Source organism: Meleagris gallopavo, chromosome 2 (genome assembly GCF_000146605.3).
Source record: "Meleagris gallopavo isolate NT-WF06-2002-E0010 breed Aviagen turkey brand Nicholas breeding stock chromosome 2, Turkey_5.1, whole genome shotgun sequence".
In the NCBI taxonomy this organism is placed as follows: Eukaryota; Metazoa; Chordata; class Aves; order Galliformes; family Phasianidae; genus Meleagris; species Meleagris gallopavo.
The window spans coordinates 66,962,662-66,971,601 of record NC_015012.2 but is presented as its reverse complement, the minus strand read 5'-3'; the positions used below and the strand labels follow the sequence as shown (position 1 = coordinate 66,971,601).

At 41.5% G+C, this 8,940-nt stretch overlaps 1 protein-coding gene across 1 annotated transcript in view; it reads left to right on the top strand.

Moving 5' to 3' along the window:
• Positions 1 to 8,940, top strand: part of PRDM1 (PR/SET domain 1) — a 690,597-nt gene that overhangs the window by 408,758 nt on the left and 272,899 nt on the right.

Here is an 8,940-nt window from a genome sequence, read left to right as displayed (position 1 = left end):
AGTGCCGGCTGTGCCGCCACCCCGGCCGAGGTCCGGCCTCGGGGTAGAGCTGTGTTTCCCTGGCAGGCAGAATGTCTGTGCCTTTGTCTTGTGCCCGCCTCGTGCTCTGGCACTTGAAGGGGTTCAGCACGGCGTGGCAGGGATTGAGTTGCAGTTACTCGAGATAAATTCTGCTTATAAAGATCACGGAATCATAGAATCACTAAGGTTGGAAAAGTGCTCTAAGATCACCTAGTCCAATCACCAGGCCATCCCCACCATGCCCATTAACCACGTCCCTCAGTGCCACACCCACACGTTTTTTGAACACCGCCAGGGACGTTGACTCCACCACCTCCCTGGGCAGCCTGTGCCACTGCCTCACCACTTTTTCTGAGAAGAAATGGTTCGTATCTCCAATCTGAATCTCCCCTGGGCCTATCTCTACACAGGAGAAGGAGCCAACTCCCACCTCACTACAACCCCCTTCCGGAGAGTTGTAGAGCTATAAAGTCTGCTCTTCTCCAGACTGGACAATCCCAGTTCCCTCAGAACATCAGCCTTTTCATTTAAAAACTGAGCTCACAGCTGCAGGAAGGACAGGTAGAGAAAGCTGTATTTCCAGATACAGAAACAAGGGATGAAGGGTTGAGGAGCTGAGGCCCCACCTTCCCCCTGGCTGTTAGGTGAGTGCCTTTCCACCAGTGCTCAGGCTTTAAGGCACAGTTTGCAGTTTCAGACACTCTTTGGATCTAAATATTTTTTTGTTATCATTATTCAAAGAGCAGGAAACCTGTGTAAGAAGCGGAACAGGAGGTTCTTCCAGTTATAACCTGTACCTAAGATTCTAGCTTCTGGCACACTGTAGCTGTATTGTGAATCCTCCCAGGTAGGTTTTGCCTCACTGAGTTGATGCAATTTCTCTATACCAAGATGAAAGATCTTCAGAGAGTTACACAAAGCACTCCTGAAGCACTCCTGGGATAATGTTTCTCTGGTTTTTGGCGTGTGTTTGTTTTTAAAATCTCTGAACGTATTGGGGCTCTAGTTCCTTACTATTGAGGCATAGTCTGTACCGATCTTTGAAACTGAGGATCTTATGTTTCTGAGTGTTTGCTGGTTGTCTGCTTAAAGCTGGTGACAAAAAGTTGGATTTTCATGATTCCAGATATCTGAATCCCCTATGGGAGCAGTCACGTGAATCACAGCAATGAAGCGAGGCCTTAGACTATTCCGACACCAGATCCCCATTCTGCTACTGCAGGAGATGCCAAAGGAATGTAACCTTGCTAGGGCTTTCCAACAGCCACAACAAAGACTATTCTAGCATAAAGCAGGCAGACAATTTCCTTTACAACCTCTCCCACCTTTTATGGGAGAAAAGGCAGTGGTACAGATGTTGCATGATCCCCTAGGGTTACAGCAGCAGCTGAGACACTTAGTCAAAGCTAAGACAGGTGGGAATGATGGAATAGCAATCAGACAGCCTTTCCCATTCTCTACCCAGTGCATTTACCTGGGGTCTGGAACTCTGTCTTAGAGAGGCTGGTGCAAAGGTCATGTAAGGTGACTTGAACATACAGAGCACTGTATCACTGCTAATTATATAGTATATTGCACTTCTGGTATTTTAACAAGTTACATTGGAAAAGGGGATATTTCTTCTTGCTAAAATGTTGGACAAGCTATTTGCTTAATGGTCTTTTAAAGAAAGAAAATGCAAAGGTTTTAGAATGTATGTCAGAAGTGATAAAATACTAAAATAATGGAACTATGTAAAGATTATGTTCTGAGGTCAAAAATCATGCCTTTCTGAAATATTCCTGAAATACTCAGGCAAGTATGGCAAATAAGGAGATGTATTGGTAGCAAGGAAGAGGAACTCTCCAATGGATTCTGTTAAAGATTTATCTGACCAAGACATCAGGACACAATGTATTTAGAACTGTACAAAGTGAAGTACTGCTATCTGGTGGCCAATAGGCACTTTTGATCTTTTTTTTTCTCATAAGAGGTGATGTACTCTCTCAAAACACCCTCTGCTGTGTATTTTAGGAGGTTCCTTGGTGCTGAGATGTGTTATTGGTACCATTTTTAAACACTCACTTTTCTGCTTCTTTTATGTTTTAAAGTCAGAAGAGCACTCAGCGTTTCTCCTAGTTAAATATGTCATATTTGGTGAGAACACATAACAAAGAGAAGGGCTAAAACTACTTAAATCTTTTGGGTTAAATAGAATTAAATTTGCATATTCTACTGGTGACTTTTAAGTTGATTCAACTTTGAATAGACATCATTTTCAATCTAGTGATCAGAAGGAAAACTTGCGTTACTTTGCATAAGATATTAGCAAACAGGATCCGCTGAAATGAGTGGCAATGAACAGTAGTCATCTATAAAAGGAAATGGAGAAGTAGTCTCTGAAACTTAAAAGTAATGCATTTGAATCTGGACAAGCTTTAGCAAAATAAGTGTAGTCGGAGCACTGAATAGAATTCATGAGAACTGATTTTGACATAGCCATTAATTTTCTCTTGCCTTTATCTGCCAATCTTGATCCATTTAAGCTTAAATATTTTAGGAGCATCAGTTGCCAAGGAGAATCACTGGATCCTGTGCTCCCAACCAGCTTTTCACTATTTGGCTGTGTATAGATCGAAACTGTCTTCACATTATGGCACATCCCAGGCTCTTCATCCATTTTAAGCTCATGCCAGAGTGCACTGCAGCTCTCAGTAGTCACCTGGGTCATAACTGTATTATGTGAGCATGATCATTTTACAAAGGACAACCTGGAAGAGAGAAATGCAGCTTTCCAGTGTGCACTGTCTAGCCTGCATATGCTGATCTATGCTGACATCCTCTGGTGGTAGGCTTCTTTGTTGTCCATTTTTCCTGGATTTTGCCTTGAGAAACTCACAGGTCAATATTTACTAACATTTAAGAACAGTATCTTTTCCTTATCTAGGCTGGCTGTCTTGCCGCTGGTTTAGTGGGAAGGATCTATCTTGCCAGAGCATCAGAGCTCCAGCCACATAATCAAATCTTCCCAGCTCTTTTGAAGCAACCCTTCTTTACAAATGCATCTTCACTAGCATTTGCAGAACAAGTCTGAAATTCTGATTGGTTGAAACTAATTTTATATATCTGGCCAATGCTGTTAGTTGTGCATTTTGATTTAAGCACTTGGAATATATTTTGAGGATTACTTCTTCCATTTGAGGGTTTACAGTCTGTTTTTTTGGCATTCTTAGTAGAGATTTTAATGGAAGACAGGGTTGGTGGGACTGTAAATATCCACTTGGTATTAACTTATGATTGGACTCAGTTATATAGGTGTTCATAAACGGGCCTTTACTGGCATGATCCAAACCATCACTGTAACAGGTTTCTCTTCTATACCAAACTGAGACAAAAACAAACAAAAAAACAAACAGAATCAGGCTGCTTAATTAGAGGTGTACAGTTATGGAGGTAAACTAATCTACAATTTTCAGCCCTGGAATCCTAAGTCTAAAATAATGTCAACAATAACTGTTTAAGAATAGCTGCCCTAATACCAATGGATCTTACAATTTCCTGGTCAGTTTGCACAGTAGAGTGTGGATTCAGGTCTGCTTGAAAGCACACCTTTCTCCCTAAGTCAAATAAACTATTGGGTGACATCAACACAACTAACTTAAACAGAAAGTGAGCCTGTTCTCTGGCCTTCAGACCAATTGACATGTCTAGCTACATACAAAATACTAAACGTTGTTAGGCTCCAGAAAAGAGCTGCTGAATCTACACTGTCTGTTGTAAGGCAGTAGTCCATGGCCCGGGCCAGTCCCTGAATCCTGCCCAGGAATAGTTTGGTATCATATTGCTAAGTATGGGACAAAACCAAGGCAGGGCTTTCCTTGAACTCATGAGGCTTACTGTCAGATAACAGGTCTAAAGACATGGAGCAAAAGTCCTTTGCTCCGTTTTCTCATTTGAGGTAAATTTAAAGGAAGCGGGGAAAATTCTGATTAACAGGCTGGAGCTGTTTATTTTAGAAGACAAAACAAGAATGAATATGATTAAAAGATGCATAAATGAACAAGATACAGAAGATAAATCAGCTGTTTTTTCCATTTCGTCTTAGAAAAAGGGACCAGTTGGGGGAATTGAAAAGATGGACAGCTGCATCATGGATCACGTTAAGACTTCAGGTATCTTTTTAGAGAGGAAATTCTTTACTGCAAGATATTAGACAAGGTACAGGGAGGGATAGGACACTTACCAGTGAGAACATCCAGAGTTTAAATGGAAAATATTGCAAGGACACGCTTTCATGGAGGATAGATTTTCCTTCTGTGTAATTCATACTTCTGGACCTGAATGCTGCACAAGATATCCTTGACTCCAAACAATATGATTGTTCTGACATTTCATCCATCCCCAATGCACCTTTATTTATATTATTTCCTTTATTTTTTATATATATCAAAGGTGTATTATTGAAGTCTACAGATATGTTTCTCTTTCCTGATGCAGTACTGCTTGTACATCCTACTGAATGTAATGTCTCTGAGTCACAATGAAATGCGAAGTACTTTGAACAGCCTTTTTTTCTGCTTTTAAAAGCAAACCCAACATGAAACATTACAAACAAACAAACAAACAAATAAATGCTTTTTAACTGTACACAGATGAGGGAACAATCTAAAATCTCTCTTTAGTGATTAATTATATTGAAGTTATTTGTGTGTATATCTTGAATTAGGTGCTATCAATTAGAGAGGAGAACGCTACATTCTTAGTAGTAAAGCCATTAATCTGAGAAGAATACAGAGAAAACAGAAGTAAATAAGTAATTCAAACTAATTAACATTTGTTCATGGAATATGTAGTTGTTTTGGCTAATAAGTAAGTTTCAAATAACAAACGGTTAGCTGATCATTTTTCCTTCTTGTTGCATTTGCCACCTGCTGTTAGCAGGAGCTAGATAAATCCTAGAGCTGCAATCAAAGCTAGCACAATCATGGTCACTGCAGAATGAATGAATTTCCACAAGCCTGTATTAAAAACCACTACATTAACTTTTTCTAGAAAAACATTGTATCTTATTACCAAACAAGGAAAGGAGAAAAAACATTTCTCATTGCAAACCTCTCACCAAACTGAGGAGTTGAAGAATTAGCAGTGGAACTATGGAGCTATTAACCTATGGGTAGCTGGATTGAATGCCAGGCTAACTAAAGGAAGCTGCTATTTTTCCTCCCTAATACTTTGCTACGGATGTAAAACTGATTTTCACTGTCCAGCAGTCTATTAATTTCTAGTCTTGGTGGCTCACTATGCTATGAATTATTAGGATGGCTTCTATCAGCTTCTTTAGTAGTGATTAAAGTAGTCAGCACTGCCTATTCTCTTTTTCTTTCTGATTATGGCTCAATGGGGCATTCTAGTGTAAAAGAGAAATGGATTCTGTGTGCAGGGTGACAAAATGGCTGCAATAAAAAGTGACAGAAATTCGTAACACCATTGCTATTGGAGGGGATGAAATGGCAACTCAAAGAGTCAGTAAGTAAAGGAGACAAGATTCAGCATACTCAGGGACTAGAGACATTAAAGGAATCCTATAGAGGAAAAAAAATCCCACAATGTTTTATGGTAAAAATGACACAGTAGATGCTATGGGTAACTGCGTAGAACAGTGTGCCAACTGGAAAGGCAGCAGTGGAAGGACCAGAAAAAGAGTTTCTGCTGCAGGAAGGATCAGCTTTCAGAGATGTGCTTTAAAGAAAGGTGGTAAGATTATTTGGACGTGGACTGGATATAAACAACAAGTTAGAGGAATTCTCTCCAGACTGTGAACTAAGAAAAGAGAGTATCTATCAGTTGCAGTCGGTATGTAATACTGGAAAGGGTGAATTAGCGGTCAGGGAGATTTAGCTCATTATTCAAATGAATATGGACAAAGTTAAGGGTGGTGCTCAAATGGGGACACTGTGTTTTCCCAGGCCATATAAATATGCATAGAACACCGGCTGGTGTACCTTCAGTGCACCTTGAAATAAGCAGTGTATTTTACAGGGTGTGTAGTTACAGCAAGGTAAGCAAGGTAACTCGGAAGGTAATTCCGCAGTGACGAGTATTCTAGTGAGGTGAACATTGTGTAACAGTAAAGTTATAGCATTATAATATAATAGTACAGCTACAGCTACTAACAGGGCTAGGAAGGCTGTATGGTGGTCTCGACTTCATTTTCAGATTCAACGAGTACCAGCAGATCTGGTACTGCTGTCACTTGACTGATCTCACAGGAAAAGAAAGGAAACAAAAAATCCTGAGCAGCGGTGGAAGGATTTCTTGATTATAGACTCCAACATATAAGTTAAATGCTAGCAAGAATTTTCTCTCCGAGATATCAGAGTAAGAAGACTAATCTTCTTATGGCTGAATGCCGTAGAATATGTACGGAAGTGCGCAAAATGAAAATGCTTTTGAGAAAAGCTTCTGTGGGTGCAGTCTGAGCTTGCAGAGCTTTGTCAGGGAGCCAATCACTGCCATCTAACGGTAAAATGGAGAAAGAGATAAATTGCACTGCAGTCTTTACCCAGTCTAAGTATTTTGGTTTGATGTAATTAAAGTAGAAGTAATTAACATTGCCTTTATTTTTTTTCTTTTTGGTCATCAAAATGTGCACTTAATAAGCTGGGTTGGGAGTTGCCAAGACCCTACACAGCTGGAGCATAAATTTTAAGGATGAGGGCTTTCGTGGTTCTAACTGCAGCACAGAGGAACCTGGTGATAAGGAGATCGCACGACACTGATGTTCCTTTGCAGCCCAGGACAGAATGGATCCTGATGATAACCTTGGTAAGGTCTGCCATCATGGCAGAGACAAAGTAGTAACATGAAGTATCTCCTAAGTAGAACGACTGGAGCAGTTGTTGGTGTAGCTAGACTGGGAAATGGAGCAAATGTGACAGAGGTGATGTCCAGTTGGGAGCTGTGCAAAGGGGAGATAAACCAGGTGCATGATGCCTGCTCTTTATGGCCAAGTTCCATTTTCTCTGTGAGTGAAGAGGGACCTGAGAGCAATTAAATTCACATTCTGAAGACCGTAAGTCTTACAGGAAAGTGTGTTGAGCAGTGACTTAATTGCATTCTGGATTTGAAATGGACCGCTATATCATCATATTTGAAAGAGATAGAAGACAGAAGCACTTCAGACAAGGTCTTTAATCCTACATGAGTCAAATCACATTCTAAGACTCTGAAAAGAGCAGGATGAATGGAAAATTGGTTGTTGGTTTTTTGGTTTAGTTTTATTCTGTTTTTCCATCGGGGAGCTAGTAACTCTGCTTAGGGAATCTCTGCCATTTAGAGAAACATTTTCTGCTCTGACTCATATGTCACTACGAGTGCAAGAATGTGGCTTGTACTTGATTTTTTTCCTTGATAATGATGTATGTATATTTTAAAATATATGGATGAAAAGTACAAAAAACCTAACAGCTGTATTTCCTACTGAGACTGGTCAGAATCTCTCTGACCTGGGCAATGGAACATGCAAAACATAAAATTGTAAAGATATTTGCAGCTTCCTTTCCAGTGAGGCTTTCAAGGAGGGAAATAATTTTCCAAAGAACTGCTTCGCTACAAAATATCCCTGACATAAACACCTCTCTTTCAAAAATTTAATGGCAAAACTTACACAGGTGTAAAACTAAGCAATCAACTATAATGCTCATGCTAATTTCACAGCTGCCATGCAACGGTACACCCACAGCACTTCCTATACTTGCTGATAACTTTCGAAGGGAGGATTGCTCTGCCAGGTGAGATGAAGGGCATTTTAAAGTAGAAATTCAAAACTGAGGTGCTCTTCCATCTGCCAAAATTACCCTGAACTTTGCAAAGCTCTTTGCATTAGGGCAAGATGTTGCCTGTTGGATGTGACTGCACTCTGTGCCCATCTGGTGTGGATAAGGAGAATCTCCCAAAGGCTGAGCAGCTCAAAAGTGGTCACCAGGAGAGGTGAAAGCGGGGTGTGGCAGAGGGATGGACATGGCCTAGTGGCTGAGCTGCAAAGAGAAGGGATTATGGATACCCATTGGTAGTGGAGGGGCGGAAAGGGAAATGCAAAGTAAAGGAAAGTAACGAAGCTAAAGCCACGAGAATCCCAGGATATGGTGTGACTGGGATTAGACTGTCATTGTGTGAATGAATCAGCGGGTGAGAGACTTGCACATCTGCTGGAGGCATTTCTCCTGGGAGAAGTTTCCATTTCCTGTTTCCTGGCTTGGGAATGTGGGCAGAGGAGCAGAAAGCACACACTCTGGCCCTTACCACTGAGGTAACCAACCACTCTGTGGTTTGGTTGTGCGGTGGCAGAAAGCGGCTCTGGAAATGACAGATGAGAGAATCCAGCATCTTTGGTTTTACATGGAGAGGTTTCAGGGCAGGAGGAGTACTTAGACCTAAATTTGTAATTTATTTCTGCACTTTCAGCAGTTATTGTAAAGGGAAAATTATAGGTATGTGTGTAAATATAATAAAAAACAAATATATGTGTGTATATATATATATATATGTATATATACACACACAGGAAAAATGTATCATTCCGGGAAGGCTCTTCACCGGAGGGTGGTGGGCATGGAGCAGGCTGCCCAGGCCAGCGGGCATGGCCCCGAGTGCCAGAGTTCAAAGAGCGCTGGGACAGCACTCTCGACACAGGGTTTGATTTTGGGCGGTACGGTGTGGAGCCGCTTGGGTCTCATCCAACTTGGGATATTCTGTAATTCTATGACACCAAACGGGATGCGGTCCGTGCCAGCATGGGTGCGGCGGCAGATGGCCGAGGCCGGGCCGCTCTCTTGCAAGCGCAGCTCAGTTTCCAGCCGGCTGAGGAGCCAGCGGAGCCGGGGGATCCTCCGAGTCCCTGACGCCCGGCGGGCCGAGCGGGCACACAGACGCGAAGCGGCC